Here is a 22,409-nt window from a genome sequence, read left to right as displayed (position 1 = left end):
TAAATATTTTTCAATCGGATTATTTTGGGATAAGCTAAAGAATACGCAGGAATAAGATTTTCGTAAATCCAAAATCACTTAGAAACAACAATTCTTCATTATCCCTACACCTAATCCAATATTGAAAAAAAAAATAGAATTAATTCATGTAGTGCAAAAAGCTATCACAACAATATTTCAAGATAGGATTAATCAGTTCCTAAAAAAAAGTCATCACCTACACATTCATACATTCGGAATTTTTGGATTCAAAGAATAATGCCTAAAAAACACAAAAATCTGAAAGGTTCATTTTTTACGGATAACAATAACGGAAGAATAAAACACAAATAAAGTATGAAAATAAAGTAGTATATCCACATGAAAATCCATTCCAAAAAAAACTTAACATTCTCGTCTATCTGATGAAATGATTTAAGAAAAAGTATTAGCTGGTTTGTCTAATGAAGATAATGTAACATTTTTTACACAAAATTACTTAATTTTTTTTACCTAATGGGAGGAAGGATACATTATAAAAATAATAATGCAGTTACTAAAAACGAAATAAACATTTATAAAATAATATTGACAAACAACACGGGGATTTTTAAATAGTTCTGAACGTACACAAATCATGGAAAGACGTATACAAATTGTTGACCGTAGATTTCTTTTTACTGTTACTTAACTAGGAAAGTAAAAATATAAGACTTTTTTACGCTTTGCGAAAGCCCGTACTAACACGCGCGCTAAAAGAAAATTTAAATTAATTTTATTAAACTTGGCCCGTTGGTATTAATATATAAATTACTTATGTAATAGTTTTCACTTACCAACTATTTTTAGTAGTAATTTTCGAGCGCTTTCGGATTATTGATCCATCCTCAGGATCAATGACGTGTTATACATTGCAATTATTAACTTCAAATATCATTAATTATATTACATTGAATTTTATAAAAATATAAATTTAACAACTGATCGTCAAAAGGTAAAATAAAGCTGACGTTATCCGTCATGTCAGTATGAACAAACAAAATTTAAAAATGATGTATTATTCAAACAAATATTAAACAATAATTTTGATTCTTAGGTTGGTAATACTGCTTCATAATAATAAACATAATAAATGAGACCTTCATACTGAAATGACGGATAACGTCAACTTTATTTTACCTTTTGACGATCAATTGTTATATTTATATAAAATTCAATTTTGTATAATTAATGATATGTAAAGTAAATAATAATAATGTATAACCCATCATTGTTCCTGAGGATGAATCAATGATCCGAAAGCGCTCGAACATTACTATTAAATATTGTTGGCAAATGGAAGCTCTTATATTAATAATTTAAAAGAAAACTGCCAAGCAAAAATAAAAAATTAAACTTTGATTTGCCTATTACACAGCACTATTAGACAATTACTATTGTCACCATGACATAATAATTTTATATCTTTAAACTTAAAATTTTATTACTTAGCTTATCAAATTTTTTTTCATAACGTATTACTACGACTCTCTGATGATAACTTACGTCGGTTCAAGGTTAATTCTAGTAATAAGTTTCATTACCAAAGCAAATACAGTAATTCCCCGCCAGTACATTTCTCAAATATGTAAAAATGAGCAACGATTATAAATATATAATTATTCAACTACCTAACAAAATATAAGCTTTCTAACACATATGAAATCAAACCTTTATAATTCCAATTCAAATTAATTTGAATTTTCACTCACTATTATCACTAATTTACCGGGATATTTCCCCATAAGCTCTCCCAGCTGCCGCCAGGCCCTCTCTGACAGCAAGTGCGGAGCTCTCGCCCACTAAAAAACCTCCCCCTCTAGTCACGCACTAATTTGTGTTAATTAATAATAGTCAAACTAAGTAATCATACATAAAAAAATATATTTGTTAAATTAATCATTTATTACATAACGAAATAGGATATTTTAAGTCTTCTTTGCTTGACACTTGGCATTTCAGAATATAAAAACAGTAATAAAGTAAAATGTACTCCGAATTCCACTAAGCCAATAAATTAATAAAATTATTTGTTATATATGAATAACATACTCGATAGAATACTTTAAGCTAGCGTAGTTAGCAAATAAAATATGTATCCAATGTTAGAGAAAAAAACTGTAATTGGAATACTAACTGTATATATATATATATATATATATATTATAACTGGAATACTAACAAATAAAATAAGTAATAAAAAACCACGAAAAAGTTATGATGCAGTTAACTGACAAGAGAATTAAACCGAAAACAAAACCAAAAAATAAATAGTTCCAAGAAAAGTATTAAAAATAAAGTAATATTACTGTAACAGTAGGTTAATACAGGAAGAATATAAAGTAAATTTACAAAATTAAACGATGTTATTGTAATATAGACCTGAAATTTTCCAATCATTTCTTAGAAAAAGATAAAAGACAAACAGTATTATTTAGAAACTCCACATTTACAGTAGTCTAAATATAACAATTTTGATTGTATCTTATTTATAAATCTTGTAGCTTTAATGAAACAACCATTAATAACTTTGGCTGGAACAACAACGAAAGCATTAAAAACTTTAATTATAATGAATATTTAAGCTCACAAAACAAAATAATTCATCAATCATTCAAAATCACTCATGTTGCTGTTCCCATCTGAATTAAAACCACCGATCTCTCGGAGGATAGTGGATAAAGATGGACAGCCATTGGACTGGAGGCGATTTGAGCTATTCAATACGGGTTTCTTTTTACCATTTACTCAACAGCTTTTATTTGCCTTATCCCTGATCCCTCTTTTCCCTATAGAGCCAATTCAAGTCTTGGTATGATCTGTCCTATCTGATCATTCTTTCTTGCCCGGTAATTACACAATCAACCTAATTATTGAAATGCCTGTTACATAATATTGGGCTTATCCTCCAAATTCTTCTTATATATATTTTTTTTAAGAAAAAAAGCTATATCACAAACTTTCTTCGATTGGTAATAATTAAAATTTTGTATAAATTTCCTATGAATGTAATGAAAGTATAATATTTTTGTTTTTTAGTTTTAGCAACCACTCTCAATAATGGAAGGAACATTAATTAAAATAAAATGCACATGATGATGGTTATAAAGCAAAAACCAGCTTCAATAAATATAGCTCATATACTAGTATTACTCCTTTAAGCCAACGGCGAACAACTTTTGTACAAGGAAGCATTAAACAATTAACCGGATTCCATACGAGGACCACTGTATCATACAAAAAGAATTCTCACCTCCCATTATTTCATTCACTACTTCCCAAAAGTAGCACGGTATTTAAAATAAAATATACAGGAATTTTATAAAATTAATTGAGGAATATTTGAAGTCGCATGTAATTAAAAATAGATGTGGTATGCATAAATTCAGAAAACTTGTTAGGTGTAACTATTTAATTTGACATTAAGTGTTCAATAGTTTCAAAGGATTTACGGCATTAAATATTAATTTCTACAAAATTAAATATTTATAAAAGATATTAATAATATTAATATAAAGGGGGGTGTTAAATTAAATACTTATTAAAAAGAAAAACCTTTACAAAACAGCTGAAAGTAAAAACCAGATAACCGTATGCAATAAAATTTTACAATGCAGATAAAGAAACTGTTTAGCTGTAATTCAATACCGGAAACGAGAACATTCTTAAACAATATTAATGATAATATTTTACGTAACAAATACGTTTAATATGCATTCCTTCGATTTAAATGGATAAAACTAATTGAGGAATTAACAAAATATAAAATCAAAATTCTTTCTGTTAATCTTTAAGATTTTGTTACTTTTAATAATTAAATTTCATTCCCTTCGTCCAAGCAACAGCTTGGATAAGGGTAAACCGTTTAAAAAACCTACAGAATAAATTCATTATTAATCTGATAAACAAAACAGCAAAAATAATCGAGATAAAAAGAAAAAACTATCAGTGTTCGAGTATAAGAGTATGAGTAGTAATTCATAAACCGTAACAGATTGGTTGTAGACGACTTAATAGAAGACGAATCATTCCTGAAAATGGCTTTCAATCTCATGAGTAAAAAGCACCAAGGATTAAAGAGAATGCGGCGGCGAGTAAAACGGTTTTCTGATGCTTTCTTTATGAAGACAAATAATATTTTGTTTTGCTTAAAGTTCAACAATCCATCCATATGATTTTATAAACCTTCCGATAAAATTCTATTGGACGATAACAGTTAAAAATCATATGCATAAAACCTGAAACAAAAAAATCTGATGTGGGCACCATAACTTCCTTGAACGCCTATTAAATTACACATATACATATTATAAAATGAAAAGTACATAAAATTTTATTTCATTAATAATCTCTAATATTTTTTTCACATATATATATATTTTTAATTATTGAATTATTATTTATCGTAAAAGTTTTTTTTTTTATAATCAGAGATTAATACCAATACCATGAGATTATTAATACCAATATTGATTTATTAATCAGAGATTAATAAATCAATATATTTAAATTAGAAAAAAAGGGAGATGAAGTCTGATTCGAACCGATGTGTTTCCCCCTTCTAAGATCCAAATATTTCATTAATTAAAATTTCATTTGAGACAAATAATATACTGATAAAACAGCACGTCAAACTGCCGACTAAAATAAGAGACGACAAAAATTATTATTCTTACTGAAAGCATTTTTGATTGCAGCCTGTAGTAATCCAAGATTGTATAAAGCAACAAATAAATTTTCTTTGGAAAGCACCACTCGTCACTTACTTTTTGTCTTGAAGTGCACTCCTCTACACAAAAAATAAGTAATTTAAACCCTCAGAATTATAAATAAATTTCAGAGAAGTAAAATTTTAAATTATTTTGATAGAAAATATGTTGTTTTAAAATCTCCCAAATTTCCTTTATACATAGCGCATATACAACTTGCACAAAATTAATGGATTGATTAACCGTTTGAGACGGCCAAATTTTCCGGATATAAACGCATATTGAGGAAAGAAAACAGTTGGAAATCCAGAAAAACGGAAGATTTCGACGACCACAAGTGTGTACTTTCACACATGTAACTACTTTGATACTTTTGAATATGATAAAATAAATCGAAATAACCTGTATATAGAAATACGTTTAAATATCTCAAAAAATTTTAATTTACGTTTATATTTATATTTATAAGTTAAATCCCATTCTTTAAACAAATTATTTCACAGAACCAAATTATTTTTATTTTAAGACTGACATGCAAGATAAATGAGTCGTGACAAAACGGTTGTCAGCTTCATTTCCTTACTCGGTTGGCCGACTATAGTTAAGTAATCCATCGTCGGAATACTATTTCTTTTAGGTTTTTTTTTTACAATTTTAATGTACTTTTTAGAACTACTTTTAGATACTTATTTTTGTCATAGTAATTAATATTATAAGTATTAAGCGTTTCTAACTATTTCTTTTAATAATATTCTCGTTTTAAAATCCTTACTGTAATTAATTCATAACTATTGAAGCAATGGCTTTAAAATAATTTTAAGATTTAATTACACGATTTAAAAACATTACAACATTACAGGTTTGTAAACATAGGTTTCGAAAAACCGTAAAAAAACAAAAGCATCACTTAAGTATAAAAAGTACTTAAGTCTGATGTCTTAAGTGCTTATTCATACAATTTTTAAAAAGAATATTTTAAATATGAACAGAGAACATTTTCCCGCTGAACATTCGAAATTTTTCGGCCAGTTAGTAGAATTAAGAAAAAACCTTGGAAACAATGATAACTTTGAATCCGGACGGATTGGGAAATGCGGCCGAAAGAAGATTCTTAGTCGTAGAATGACCAGAAAACTAAAAAACTGACACTAGCTAACAGACGTAGCATAACTACGGTTCTTAGAGATCAAATAAGAGAATATGGCATAAACACGTTTCAGCTACGACAGTTAGAAGAACTTTAAAAGTAAAACTACGGATATGCAGACCTAAGAAAAAACAAAAAAAAAACACCGGCAACGGTTGAAAAAACGAGGCAGGATCAGTACTTGAATGTTTTGAAAACTGAACTACTACCACAGGCTAGTGATTGGTATCCAAGTGGAGAATTCATTTTTATGCATAATACAGCCCAATGCCATCAAGCTAAAGAGTATTAAAGAAATAAGAGATCAGTGCTCTTTCCTGGCCTGGTAAAAGTCTCGATATGAACTCAATAGAAACCTTTGGGCAACAGTCAAACGAGGACTACAGAAAACAAAAATTACAACAAAGAGGGAATTGAAACGCTCATCCAAGTTTGGACCCATGATAAAGAAATCAAGATCATATGTAAAACTCTAGTGCACAGAGTACGCCTAACAGACTTACAATGATCATCAAAAACAAGGGTATGCATACTAAATATATTACGTAGTACTACTTTTTTTGTATTCAATAAATAAAGTATTTGCAATTTAATAACTTGGCCTTTGGCCTAATTTGGACACAATTTTGTAGAAAAACGCTAAAAAAATTGTTTTGGTCTAATAATTTGGCCAGGGCTGTACTTTCGGCAGACCGGTCAAGTATGGTCAAAGACCCGTGTGCTTTCGATTGAAAATAAATCGAGTAATAATGTGGGTACTTGGTCGATTCCATTCTTTCTATAGAATTCATTTTAATACGAGACATATTGTCTTTATCCTACAAAAAATCCTACAGGATGAATTCAGTAAGATACGAAACACTATTAAGAATGTTATTTAAAAATAAGTTGTGATACATTTTGTTCATCACATCTCTTTCATTGAGATCGTTCATAAATGGTTTGCAAAAACATTGGCTCAACATAAACATATTTAGGCATAGAGTTGTAGAAAAAAATCTTATATTGATATATGAAAGAAATTTCATGTAGTAGGAAAATGATCGAATGAAAGTTTAAGCTTGACAGAATGTATTTTGATTTCATTTTTTGCACATTGTTGAACATGAAATTGTTCATATTGTTTCATAAAACAGAATTTTTACGTAAAAAAAGAATTAGTGGATATACATTAGATTTAGCATACTAATCATGATAAAAACATTTTGTAATGTTTTATTAAAAATATTGATTATTTTAGTGCATATACTTTCTGTTCGCCAAGAGATCGGAATAAGAGAAAAAAATTTTAGACAGGGAAATTTTTAAGAAAAAGAAAGTGAAACAACTACAAGAGAATCACGAAAGAACAAAGAGAAAGATTAATAAAAATTGAATGAATGACAGATGAAAAAGATTACAGGCTGTAAGGAAAATTAAACTCTGCTACGCGGTACAGAAATAGCCAATTCGAAAAAATATCTATTTATTAAAAACAGCTAAATAAAAAATAAAATAATTAATTTTTATTAATAAAATAAAATAAAAATTTAGCCTCCAAAGTAAAAGGTATATATATATATTTTTTTAATAAAGTTCAGTAAATAAATGGACTAAGAATTTTTACGTTATACGTTACCAATAAGCAATCTAGCAAAAAACCTCAACTGTATTAAACAAAAGTAATGAAAATTATATTAATTTTTTTATTTAAATCAATTACAATAAACAAAAACAAAATAATAATTAGAACGATTAGTCAGTTGACGTGAGGAGTGATCAACCAAACCTTTCTCGGAACGATGACGTGTACTTGTATGCAGTACAATAATAACGACAATACTGATTCATAGCAATAATATTTCTCCAGCACTATTATTATACGAACATTCGCTTGCTTTGGTTGTTGCTGTTCGTGTTATACTACATAGGGAGAGAGTAGACAATTAGGGGTTTAGCATTTCCTAATTTTGACTGAACCATTGATGGTCCCCCACATTGAAGGGACTAATGTTTATCAAATGAAAAGGCTAGCAGAATGATCCAGTAGGCTATCACAATAGCCTTAAATCTAAGATAAATATTACCCAACAACAAACCATATGACTGATACAACTAGTTCACAACTATCAACATCCCTCATATTATTTTATCTTTTTGCATTACATTTATTACGATTTCTTGAGCAAATATTTTAACACTGAAAGATTTCTACCCTAATTTTCCTATTAATTAAACAAAAAATAACATTAGAAGATAATAACAATTAAAAATTAGCATTATTACTTAACAGAGTATAGGAAACTAATTTACTAAGAGCAAAATGAAGAAATTTTAGGGAAAATAAGGCAAAATCTTCCGAGAACTAATTTGATAAGGCAGTGATTCCCACACAGGGAAAGACGTGTTATTCCTCTTCACAGGGGCGCCGCGAAATATTGTAAAAGCTTCATAATTAATTGAACCAAGCCATTTATAATTATTTAATTAATGTTAATAAAGTAAAAAAATAATGAATATACACGAGTTTTATTTATTTTTTATTTCTTACCTTCTACTAGTCATATTTTTTCTTAGGGTAGAGCGCCATGGAAAAATTTTAATTGAAAAAGGGTGACGCGACTCGGAAAAGTTTGGGAACCACTGTGATAAGGAATGTATGCTGTACCAAGGATTAATTTTAGTTACTGAAGGAAGTGTATACAGTAAAAAAAGGTGTAGGAAAAACTAACGTTAAAATAAATCAATGTGCATTCGGTGCTATAAAAAATGTTTTAGGCCACCTGACATGAGATAAGGTAATTCCTGAAAATAGCAAAGATATCCCATCCCCAACAACAAGGATCCCATGCAAGCCTTACTAAAATATAAAAATGAGGAATGAAAAGGTTTCCCGTTCCCTTCTTCAACGAGCTGAATATAACGTTACATGTTAGCATGCCAAGTATATATAGCATATTAGCAAGCTCGCAGAAATAAAGGTGGTATTAGACCTTGTAAGTATCACTTTTCTTCGGTTTACTACAAAGAGTGAATATACAGTGAACATAAGCTTTCCGCAAAAGCAGCTATGGTTAGTACCACTTGATTTACATATACTACACCTGTTAGAAAGAGTGTGAAAAGTAATGTTAAACGAAAAGTTAATGTACAATTTTCTAAGGAGATCTATGTTTTATAGACCCTCTTTATAGGCAGGGGAAATAAGAATCGAATGGAGGAAAAAATTTTGAAATTGAAAAATTAGTACACAGTAGGCAGAAACGAAGTACATCAGTTCAGACAATAAGACTGATGGGAGAAATAAAAAAAAAAATTATGTCAAAAAATTAAAAATCGTTCTCAATTAATTTCATACGATTAAAATACGCAGTTTGATTTCTTAAAAATGTTTAAAAGAATAAATTTCCATTCTTTAAAAAATGTCTTAACTACGATAACTGTATTAACGAAAACAAAAATTTAGAAAATTATTTTTTTTAAATTTAATTTAAAATGTTTAATTTTTTAATACAAAAATTACGTAGCATAGTTTAAGTATAAAAAACTTCAGATAAACTTATAAACACGTAGTAATCATTAAAAATTTAGACACGTACGGTAGAAATAAGAGAAAGCAGTTGGAACTTTAAAATAAAATATAGTAATTTTGTGGTACAACTGTGTGTCAGGATAGGATAATTTGGGTGTGACTTATAATTCAAAATTACTTCCGTCTCCCCTGAATAGAAATAATACTCACCGTATTTCCTGTAACTAATTTCCTGTTGCAAAGACTCACCGAGTTTAACCCGAGTGTAAACCACTATCGTTCATCTACAAGTAATAATAATTGTTCTCGCCCAATAAATAGTCTGTGTACACACATTAAACACAATAAACGTATACAAAATATTCTGGAAACGAATCCCGGTCATACGTTATAAAATTTACCACTCATCATCAGTAACTAACTGAATCTAATATCTTAAGTTATTAAAAAAAAAAGAAGAATAATAATGAAATGCCTTTTAACTAATTTCAACAAAGAATTTAAAATTAATTCAACTAGAGATCAATAAAATAAATTCTCCAATTATATATAAATATATGCATTTATCTTCTGTACCTATAATGCAGCTTGTCCTGACTGACTGATTCATCAAAGCCAAACAAAAACTACTAAAGATAAATTGATTTGTATACATGTTCTTACCATGTAAGCGCACACTATGAAAGAATTTTTTGAAATTCCTAGCTAAAACGGTTAAAATGGAGTTAACAATGAAATAACAATTTTTTTTAATTTCTCGGTAACAAATAAAGATATCAACTTGACTTTTGGTGTGTGTAATCTTCATGTGAATATCTCAAAACCAATTTACAGATTTTTTGAAATTCCGAGTTTAAAGGATTAAAATGAATTTTTTAATTTCTCTTTTGAAACCCGATTATTTTTTTTAATTTCTCGGTAACAAATAACCTTGATTTTTGGTGTGTATAATCTTCATGTGAATATCTAAAAACCGATCTCTAAATTTTTCAAAATTCAACCTTGAAAGGGTGAAAAAATGTAAAACATTTTGAATACTGATTGTAAATTTTCCCCATTTCCGACTATACTAAACGAGATATTCATTAGATTTGGGTTTGCAAATATTCTCAGATAAGTATCTGTGTGTCCAACGCGACTGCCTGCACCTGCAAAAAAAAAACAGTCCCCTGGTTGGATGGGAAGGGCGAGCGAAGCGAACCCTGACTGGATACACATCCCCTAACCGCGACGGGAAACACAAGTAACCATATAGGGTGGGCGATTCCGCAACGGGGATGCTAGTATATATATATATATATATATATATATATATATATATATATATATACCAAAAACTGAAAAATTATTTTTGTCAAAAATTTATCTGGTTGTTCAGAATAACTTTCTTTTTTAAAATGATCTCCATACATAAACCAAAACAAATAAAATAACTTGAGATAATTTTGAACTACTTTCGGATGCCATGTTTCCAAATGGCAGTTGGATAACCAGGTATGTATACTATTATCCACGTAATAATGCATTAATCGTAAGAATATACTAAAATTCAAAATTTCATTTTCGTTTAACAGATAAACATAAATCTTAAGAAAAATAATTATAAAAGATTGGTTAGTAATTTTTTTAGAAACAGATTTTAAATTTCTGATCTCTTAAGAGGATTGATTTGAAACAAAAATGAAATGACTGTGAAGCAAAGTGAAAAAATTTCTGATATTGATAGTTTTTTCCCCAAATAATTTTTTTTTTTTTAAATTTTGGAAGATTTACGGAAATACATAAGCCAAGCTTTTTAAATGAACTTCACAGTTCGTTGAGTGGATTAGATAAAAATCCATTTATTCCAGAATAATTAGAAAAAATATCCAGTATAGATCAAATTAAACCGGGATCGTCACAAGACCAGTGTTTTCCCCTCTGGGGTGGTCAGGATGTCCTGCATAGATCAAATTAAATGAAAGAAGACAGGCGTGACCTTGAATGTACGAAAATATTTTCTTTAGGTGAGTGTTGTAAATTGTGAAACTGGTCGTACGACAGTTTTTAATCTATCGTATGATGTTCCTCCTCGCTAGTCTAAAAATAAAGTTATAGTCGTTAAGCTTTGTGCGATATTGTTTTTTCTTAAGTTTATTTTTAAAATGAAGTAATAAACTCACTCACTATAAACGGTAATTACAATATAGTATAAAATTAAAATGTAGTAACCTAATTGATTAATTAATTAATTATACCTGTGAGTTTATTAGTCAGCAATAATTTAGTGTCAACAAACTGAGTGAAATGAAAAAAAAAATAGGCAAGAATGTTTTACTGTAATAATGACAAAACGGTAATTTAAATTGTTTATTTTAAATGAATGGATTTTTTTTTAATCATTCCGATATAAATAATTAATAATCATATTTATTGAAAGAAGAAAATAGCCAAAATTCCTAATTATATCTAATGAAATTAAAAAATTTAAACAGGATATGATTACGTCATTTTGTTTTAAACATTTATTTCACCATTGGGTACTGTTATGTATAAATGTAAATTTAATTATTACATACAAACGTAGAATACAATTTATTACGATTCCATTTTAAACAGATTCAACACATTGGAATGTGAACTCTTACTTACCAACACATTCATACTTGCAAACCTTAATCATTAAAATACGAGAGCTGTCTTTAATGTAATACGTTGTAATATCAAAATATTGATTACTTTTTAAAAATCATTTTTTTAAAAATTTATTCTCATTTATCTGCAACATTTAAGGGATTCGTTACAGCATTTTACGATGTTAAATATTTCTTTACAATAACATCCCGATGTCACTCCTATATCCGCTGTTTGGCAGTTTATAAACCTTGTAGACTAAATCTTGGTGGGCCATTTTACAAAGAATTGCTTTGGAACATCAAGAAATATAAATTCCAAAACCCGATAATGACCCGACAATTTGTGTCTTAAATCTTTATCAACGTTCTTCTTATAGTCATTAATACATGGGTCACCCAGACGTCCCCACATCCAATTTACAGTTCTGAAACATTTCGTTCATTCATCTCAATAAAATCCGTACTCAACAACCAGTTTCCTTTAGATTTCAGCCAATATCATTTTTTAAAGTCCAAAAAACAGTGTCGCTGACCTAATTTTAGTTGAGAAGAATGTGTCGAGTGTGTTAAATTTTTAAAACACGATGACCCTACTAAAACGAGGCAAAAACTAGGCGGTACCAAATGATATCAACAAATTAGGTAATCTTCAATCCAGCAGATATAATCAACCTTCTATTTTTTATCGAATAATTATAATTAATTTTACTTAAAAACTCATTCGTGAAGTAAAATATTATTTTTATATTTTACCTAGAAAAAAGGCGCCGCGAAAATGTTACATGGTTTATGTTTCATTAACATGATTTTTTTTAATGTTTTTGTACGCTGTAACTAAATAACGTTCATGAATTTAGCTTAACAACAACAAAAACGTTTAAACGAAAGCTTCAAAATCCTGAACATTTTTAGCTGTTAATTGAGTAGTGATTTTTTAACACTACTCGAACGCCAATATTTTCCTTTTTTATCCAAAAAAAAAATATAATTTTAGATAAATCGTTCGTATTAAGAAGTATAAATCGTTCGAACGAATGAATCAATCGTTCGTGCCGTGCGTCCAGCCGCCCGGCGCACTAGCTGCCATTGGTCCGCTCTGCGCCAGTAGCAGCTAAAATAAAAATGTAAGCACATACAACAAACAAACAAACCCACGTACCATCCCTTTTTTGTGGAGAGTAATGTTTATAAAAAGATTTATTCGTTAAGAGGAAGTTGTTTTTATAATATATGTACTGTTTCTCGACTGAGCAGTTCATCAATTTTTTAGTTTACTCTTACATGTTTCAGTCTTCTAACGGTTTGATGCACGTAAAGCATCTACGTACAGAAAGCACCAATCAGAATTTCTTTCTCAGAATTCACAGGAACTAACTACATGGTAACACCATTAGTCTGAGAAAAAGTAACTTTTGATTGATTTTATAGGCGTCACAACCAAATGAAAAAATGGGACAAATTATATAAAGCAACATATTAATGTTGCACCCATTCCTAAACTGAAATGATAAGTTAAATCCCCTATTTCAACTCAATAATGATTAATTTAAAACTACTTTTAATTTAAACAATACTTTACGTTAACAATATAAACAACTAAAATTTGATTTCGCCATTTCAACCCATCAACAGTATTTTTACGAAATTTCTGTACATCAATTACTGATATGTAGAATTGTAGTCGTGGTTAGAATAGATTAACTTACACGTATAAAAATACGCCATTACAAATTATAATTTTGTTAATATTTCTGCGATTACTTTAAATTTTAAAGTTCTAAAATTTTAATAAATACCATTGCCATTCACGACCGCACATCTCTAAAAGTGAAAAAACAGTTTTGTATTTTATTACAACATATGACCTCAAATGCAACTGACTGCAAGTTTGCGACACTAAAATTTCTCGTTTAGCATGAATGAAATATTTAGTAAAAAAAATTCACAAAAAGAAATGTAGCACAACACATAATTTTTATTAATATTAAACTTAAGTTTTAACTAGAAATATATATATTAAAACATAAAATAACAAACATAAGCTCAAATAAATGTCGGGTATGTAATTACGATGGACAATTTTAATGTTAAAAGGTTAAATTATAATAAACTTAACGTAAGTGAAAAGAAAGTAGCTTAAATAAATTTCGAAATGTTGGTAACAAATATCTCTGGAACTGAGTAAATGTACGGATATGAAAATTAAAAATGTAAACACACTAAGATGTATAGTTTATATCAATGAATTTAGATGGCGTTATGAAGTTTATATATGTCGCACTTTTGGCTTGAGTTCAGAAAAGTGGATTCTTTCGCCGGATACGGCGTTAGATACAAGGTTTACATCTAACTAACCTTGTGATCTTCTAATTGTGTATATATTAAAAAACATAAGTATATACCATACTATACGAAAAGAAAAAGTATGATGACAGACAGGTAAATTGCAATCACTTATATGTAAATAAAGATTCAAATTCATCAACTAGGTCAAGGTTAGTCCAGTTTATTGTTTTATTTCATAATATAGTTATATATAAATTTATCTGTCAAGGTTAAAAATTACCATAACGTGACAAAAATCAGAGAGGTTTCATTCCAAACACGATCAAACAAAAAAATTATACAAATAAAACCAAATCAACGTCACAACATTTAACAAATATATTCAATTATCAAACATTCTTTGGTGAATGTCAGTTTTAACATATTTTATCAAAAAATAAATAAATAAATTACACGTAGCCTATACAAAACGAAAAAAAATTAATAAAGTGTTCAAAATAGATGATAAAAAAGCTTTCTTATACAAACACAACAATCAATCGCTTATAACTTTGATAAATTAGTAATAATTATATTCTTTTTGTTGATTTGACAAAATAAAAAAGATTTAGAAAAATTTACCAGACATTAATTTCTCTGGTGATTTCTTAGAATTCTTAGACACTAACTTCGAAATAAGGAGATTCTCAATTCGACATGTGTTTTTTTGTTTTAAATATTAAGTCTCGCTTCAATAAATGGACCGATTCAATAATTATTTATTTCTTAAGATAATGCCTTTAGTGGTTCCGTAAGTTTTTTCCAGATAACTTTAAGTGCGTTCAAGTCCTAGTAAAGCCAGTTATTTTTACACGGATCTGAATACTAGATCGTGGATACCGGTGTTCTTTGGTGGTTGGATTTCAATTAACCACACATCTCAGAAATGGTCGAGCTGAGAATGTACAAGACTACACTTCATTTACACTCATACATATCATCCTCATTCATCCTCTGAAGTATTATCTAAACGGTAGTTACCGGAGGCTAAACAGGAAAAAAGAAAGAGAGAGATAACTTTAAGTGGAAGATTTTTTTTAAACAGAAATTGCTTTATCAACCTACAACAATTTGAAGGTAATTTTTGGTTACAATTAGATATTATTTATACCACAATGATAAATATACAGATACATTTAATGAAAGGAAGTGAGTTTTCTTGTGGAAACTGAAGAAAATTAATTGAAAAACTTACGTAAAAAAGATACATATTTACGCATTCCAGAGAGTCCTCACTGGCACTTAATAAAACTTCCATTACATCGTTCCTTGTTATTCTTTCTTTTTTTTTCATGAATATGCCGGTTTCACTCTTTGTAATCCTTATATAGCGGTCGACTATTATTACATGCAAAACGTTTTTGTGGTCTCTACTTATTTAAAAAAAATAGAATAAAAAAGACTTCAAGAAGCGAACTAAAAATAAAAATATAATTTCAATTTTTTTTTAATTTCGTTTCTTGAAACTGAAAAATTAACAGTTTCAGTTTTATGTTAAAGAACATAAAACTTTCAAAAAATTTTGTTTTTAGAAACCAAAATAATTAAAACAATCAAAAGGTTTTTTTTAAGTAGGTCTTAATTATGCTTAAATTCTTAAAAATACAGAAAAGTTTTTAAAAATAATTAAAAAAACCGCTTTCATTGATAAAATGTTAAAATAAAACCTTTAAAACTCTGTTAATTTTCAATATAGATGACATTTAATTGTTAATAATAATGCCGAACTTATTTTTTTTAAATATGAATAATGTATGCCAGAATATTTTAACGTATTTTAACATTTCATAAGCATTAACAAATCCCACACAACTGTATATAACAACATAATTTATTTAATTGACGGTTGTCTTAAGACAACAAACTCAAGTTTTCATGAAACATACAATTATTTAAGTCATTGTAATTCTATATATTTTTTTTAAACAATTCGTTTTCTTATTTCCCAGATCAAAAATGAATCTTTATTGTTAACAAAGTTTCATAATTAATATTAAAATTACATGTCATATCTAGATTAAATCTAGACTAGATCAAATGATCAAATAACTTTCAAAAAATAATTTGTAGTTATCAAAATAGACTTCATATTAAATAGAAATTAACATCAATTTTATAAGCTTGCTTTGTAATAGACAATCTACATCGAATTAAATTTAATAAAAAATATCTCGTCTAATAATAGATCAGTTGTTCATAAAATAAAACTACATATGGAAATGACAGGAACCTATCAAACAGAAACATTAAATGAATATCTTATTATGGAAAACAAAACATGTTTTGATCCTTGTACCAATAATGATCGTTTTAATTCAAAAACTGGCATCCAAAGGTGTGGATCCATAAAAGTTTCAGAGAGAAGAAATTCGCCTAGTTATAATTGAGCCAAAACAAAAATAACAATACAGTCTATTATTTGAAGTAAAATCGAATGCTACATACGTACGTCTGCATAAAAAGGGCTTGACGTGATTCATAACATCTTTACTTTAGCGGTCAGGTAAAGAAAAGAGAATTAGCAAAAGGAAAAGTAATTAGTGTTTTTTTCTTTACGAAAAAAAGAAATTTACGAGTAACAAATAAAAATATTGGAATTAAAAGGAAGGACATCAGAAAAATATATTATGTAGCAGAGACGGATCCAGCAACTGAATTTGGGGGGGTTCATTGGGGGCAATGGGTCATATTTTCCTACCCCCTTCTAATTGGGTTGGATATATAATATTCATACACTTTTTACTGGATACATGCTATATTCTGAACTATTTCTAAACACGAAAAATCGTTTAACCAATCATTAGTATTGCTGTAAAAGAGGCAAAACGGGACGACTTCAACAAAACCAAAAAATTGCTTAAGTTTCTTCAATTTTATTTCGATCTATAAAAATTAATCCGTTATTCGAAGTGACCCTCATGGGGATTCCATAGTCCTACAAATTTAATCAAAACTGTCATGCAAACAATCAGAATTATGTAATAATAAAAGATGGGATAAAAAATAAGATGAACATTTAAATTGATTTTTATTTGTTCATTTATTTTAATATTTATAATTTAATCCATTACAACCCAAAATTTTAAATTTTATTTCATACAATAATTTATTTATAAAATAAATTTATCTCCATGATTAAGAATATTAGCATACCGATCGATAACGCGATCTGTATCAATCTGCATGTTGTTATAAATATGCATTAGACCAAGTGACGTCAGCCTCTCTTAATTACCTATTAAGAAAAAAATATATAATCACGTTAATTACACAACTGCAACTTGCAACTGGTTATTTTAACAATACAATATTGGCAAAATGTTTCAATTCTTTTCAACTGAGTTTTCAAACCCAAAGACTTTGGGCCTTTGGAAGGGCATGGCCCTCCCTGGATCCGCCCCTGTTATGTAGTATAGCGTTCAAATAAAACATACAATAAAGACGCTAGACGGGAAATAAGAATAAAATAAAGTCTTTTGAAATGCGTTATTATAGTAGAATCTAAAATAAAATGAAGGTAAACTGGTGAAAGTTCAAAATGAAAATATTTTAAAATTACTAAGAGAAAAAAAGAAGCGTCTGACAAATTCTTACTAAAGAACTGCATTGATAAACTCCAATATACATCAAAGCCAAAAGAGCTGACAATTTAGTGTAAGAAACTCATGCATAAGCGGTTCTGTACAACAAGACAGACAGTTCATTTCCGACGCCCTAACTATTTCGCAGTCAGAACCGCACTGATTTTCAGAGTACAACGCACTGTACGTTCGATTAACGAGTAGACCCAAGACACATAAGCATCAAGTTTCAACTCACTCACTGCATAAGCGCGTTTGAAAAATACACCACTACGCATACAACATAACTTCCAACTGAGGTTAAATTGTGTTATTGAAATTAAGCGTAACTCAGGAACGACGCAAACAATTTTCATCATTAACTGCAGGATCCGGCCCGGGGAGAAGATTAAAAAAAATTAAACAATCTTCATCAAATTTCCACATGCACAACTTCAGAAAAACTACTACAGCATATCAAAATTTCAATACAATTTATCAAGTAATTATGGAGATTTTCAAGCTACATGAATGGTATTTTTGAACTTCTCATACCTCAAAAGTAAAGATAATTTACTTTCACCCCTTGATCACATCACGAAATTACATCGAAAAATCGGTAAAAAGTAAAAACTCTTCGAAGAGACAAAATTTTGAAAAAACCTGGAATAAGATGTAAACTGAAATTAAATGATTAGCTCTGAATCGAAAGGACTGGAGAAGTACACGAAAACAATCATTTTTAAATTGATGATTAAAAAAAAAAAAGATAGTTATAATATTTTTGGGGATGGAGATTCAACTTCTGTATGAGAGAAAAAGTAGGCTTACATAATAATTATGTTATATCGATGTAGTGGTTTCATCCGAAGTGGACCACATGAACATCCCATAAAAGCAAATATAACATTCCTTACTTTCTATAATGAAAAACCAATCGCCTTTCATGACATATCATTTTGTTAGACTGCAGAGTAATTTTTAAAATGTGGAGGCATACTGAAACTACGTTACGTATTCCCTTAAAATATTGTATCGAATTATTTTTTTACTGGATAAATTAATTCACCACAAAAACTTTGAAAGCTTGAACATGGGAATATGGACATGGAATTTCGTAGCATAAGGTGCCATGCCTGACCGGGATTCGAACCCAAGACTCTCGCATAAAGGCAGAGACGCTACCACTCCGCCTCGGAGATCGGCAAACTGCTAACGTAGTTGGCTCTAATATTTTACACTACACTGTAGTATGAAAAAAAATTCAAAAATAACATAAATTCTCGACCAAAAACAGTTTTGAGGGAAGTGCGATAACTTGCCAAAGTTTCAGACTATTCTTTTTTATCTGAAATAATTAAAATTAATCACAATGTATTCAGCAGTAATTGAGAACTGACTGACCCCTTTTATGTATTGACAACATTTTTAAAATGTAAAGTAAGTAAATATAAAAGTAATTTTACTTAATCGCTTATCTAAATTAATTACTATAATAAAAAAGCAGAATGTAGATGTCACGTAGAAAAAAACGCAAATAAATAATAAAGTTTTTTTTTTTTTAACTAAAATATTTCTTACTCCCATGAATTTTCAAGATACTACAGTTTACATCATAACAACTTTATGCCAAAAGGCAATTGCATTAAAAAATTAAACAGAACCCTCTAATAACTTCTGTTAAAGAAAACCACACCCTATCTGTTACGAATAAGATGTTTAATAAACATCTCTAAAGCAATTCAGAAAAATAATCCATTCGTTCCAGACCAGACGAGAAAAATTGAGGCCAAATTAACATCGCTCTAAAAATGTTTCATGCGAAATCTATTCTGAGAAGCTTGTGAAATTTGGCGACGGCTCAACAGAGTTTAACTTAATGTACCATCAATTTTGCGTTTTTTTAAAAAAAAACTGTTTAATCTACTTTTTGGAACTGTAAAACATTCATTTTTTTATTATAAGACCATGAAGTTATTTGTTATTTTTAAAAAGAGTAACATGTTGAACATATAAGTTGTATATAGTACCAATATAGCTCTACTAACCTGCACAGCAAAAAAAAATGTTAAGACTGGAAACGAGAACGTTAAGTTTAATAACCAGGCACTAAAATATCAACAAAAAACTCATTTTAGGAGCTGAGATATGTTAAATCTGTTTTTAAAAAATTCTATTTAAAAAAGTTATTTTCCTTTTTTATTACTTTTTGAAACATCTTTAAATATTAAATGTTTAAAATGAAATAAAATTTAAAAGATATATATAAAAACGAATTCATAAAAAGAAACTAAAAAAAATATATATTAAATGAGATTTACTAATTTTTTTAAATATCACATTTTAAATCGCTCCTAAATTAAAAATATAAGCTTTTTGAGCATTTATTTTTTTAAGTTTATTTAACTTTAATTTTTTACTTTTATTCTTATTTAAATAATCATTAGATCCATAAAATAACTTTGGACTGATGGGAAATCATACGTACGAATGAAATGCAAAAGGAAATAAACATGTCTTAATAAAAATATGAAAAAATAAAATTGTAAATAAGCTCTTAGTATTGTAAGCGAAGGTTTTCTAAAATGAGATATTTTATAATTTTTACTAAGTTCCAAAGCAATTTTCTTAAAATTTCGCGTGAAAGTACTTGAATATCAGATAGTATATCCAATCGAATAATTAGCAATGATGATAAAATAAAATTATAAATATTTTCAAATCGCAAAAAATGAATGAAAACATAAGAATTTTTTATTATAGCGATTTTCTTTACATAACAATATTAAAGCCAGCGGAAATATCAAGGAAATTTCCTTTTCAAAAACAGGAATTATGAAAGAGTTAAAAAATTATCCTAAAAAAAGATCAATAGATACCAAATATGAAAAAATAAATTTCACAACCCAATTTAAAATATTTATGAAAAATAATCAGTAAAAATTACACAAACAAAGTGCTTTGAAAATCCGATAATCCAAATTTGAAAAACTGAATTCCCTAAGTAAAGAATTTTAGAATTAAAAAAAAAATATTCTATAAGAGTAGAACTGAAACAGCCAATCTAACCTGGCAAGAAAATCTCCACAAAAACAAAAGGAAAATCTACGATCCCAGATAAGCAGAAAGTTAGACTAAAATAAAATAAACAAATCTATAAAACCCAAGAAGGTTCGTAAACAGCAATTAGTAAAAGAAAATTTATCAATCCAAAAAGACTCAAAAAAATTTCGAAAAATGTTGGAAACTAGAAATCTAAAAGAATACATAAAACAGATCAAGAGGAGCTTAAAAACCTAAGGATATGAGATGGACTGTTTAGATAGAATGAATTTTCAAAGAAATAATTTAAAATTATTCTTATGGATGAAGGAAGAAAGACCACCACAAAATAGACAAAAGTAAAATGGGTGTACTTCGAAAAATGAAGGAAATATTGGAAACGAAGAAAAAAGAAATGATATTTACATGGTTCCTAGTAGATTGCTTAAAAAAAATCATTAAATCCAGCACGTTGGAAAAAACACAAGAGTCGAACTGAGAACCTGTATATTTTTTTCAAGTGAAAGAGTATATATATTAAATTAACAAACCCGCATATCAATCATTACCTTCTAAAGATTCAATGCATGAATTATTTAACTTCGTTATTACATTTTTTACATGTAAGAAAATATGTAAAAAATGTATAATTGACAAATATTTTGATAATAACATTAATAACGCAATAAATATTAAACTAATTAGTTTAATTTTCTTATTACATTTTTGCGGTTACAGATAGCTGTAATCAATCCAGTATTTGATAGGTTTGTAGTAAAATTAATGTTTAATACTTGTATTCAAACAAAATTTATGTTATAAATAAAACGTTTTTTCATTTTTAATGTAAACAGAGAAATTACTGGAGCCGAGTAACATGTTCTTAAGTTAATTCTGTTGGCTTAACAATTAATAACTGTTTTAATATAAACACAGACAGTAATAAACAAGGTTCATAAATATATTTGTAGTTCATTAAAATCATATACTGAAAACATCCTCTATTAGTCTGGCTTCTGAAAGGCCAGTCATAAAATAGCTTCTAAAAGTCATAAAATTTCCGCTAAAACCCTATCGCGTAAGATAAAAAAAAAAACTGTGAAAACCTGAACTAAACATACGTTTAGTTAAATCAGTACTCTTATACTTATCAGTAAAGAAGGAAGGACATTTCAACAAAAAAATCTGTATTTCAACATGAAATCCTTATGAACCATGATTTGCAGGTAGACATAGGTAAACTCTTGCTCACAAACCAAAATCATCCTCAGATGATTAGTATTAAAATATAATTTTTAATATTTATACAAATAAAATTTATTATATTTACCTATATAATGACGAAAAATGAGTAAAATTGAATAAGAGAAATCGAACATTTATAAAGTAGAATGATTGAAATGTATCAAAGTTTAACAATATCATGTCTGATCATCTGCCAATTTACTAAAATCTTCATCTTTCGAAGAAAAAAAATTCATA

General features: G+C 28.2%; 2 protein-coding genes across 3 annotated transcripts in view; both read right to left on the bottom strand.

Moving 5' to 3' along the window:
• The window catches only part of LOC142325173 (unc-112-related protein-like), a 327,233-nt gene that overhangs the window by 262,425 nt on the left and 42,399 nt on the right, over positions 1-22,409 (bottom strand). The window lies entirely within an intron of this gene.
• Positions 1-22,409, bottom strand: part of LOC142325174 (uncharacterized) — a 175,816-nt gene that overhangs the window by 140,992 nt on the left and 12,415 nt on the right. The window lies entirely within an intron of this gene.

This window comes from Lycorma delicatula, chromosome 5 (genome assembly GCF_047948215.1).
Source record: "Lycorma delicatula isolate Av1 chromosome 5, ASM4794821v1, whole genome shotgun sequence".
Classification (NCBI taxonomy): domain Eukaryota; kingdom Metazoa; phylum Arthropoda; class Insecta; order Hemiptera; family Fulgoridae; genus Lycorma; species Lycorma delicatula.
Note: the sequence above shows the minus strand (reverse complement) of the source record. Positions and strands in the feature narration are given on the sequence as shown.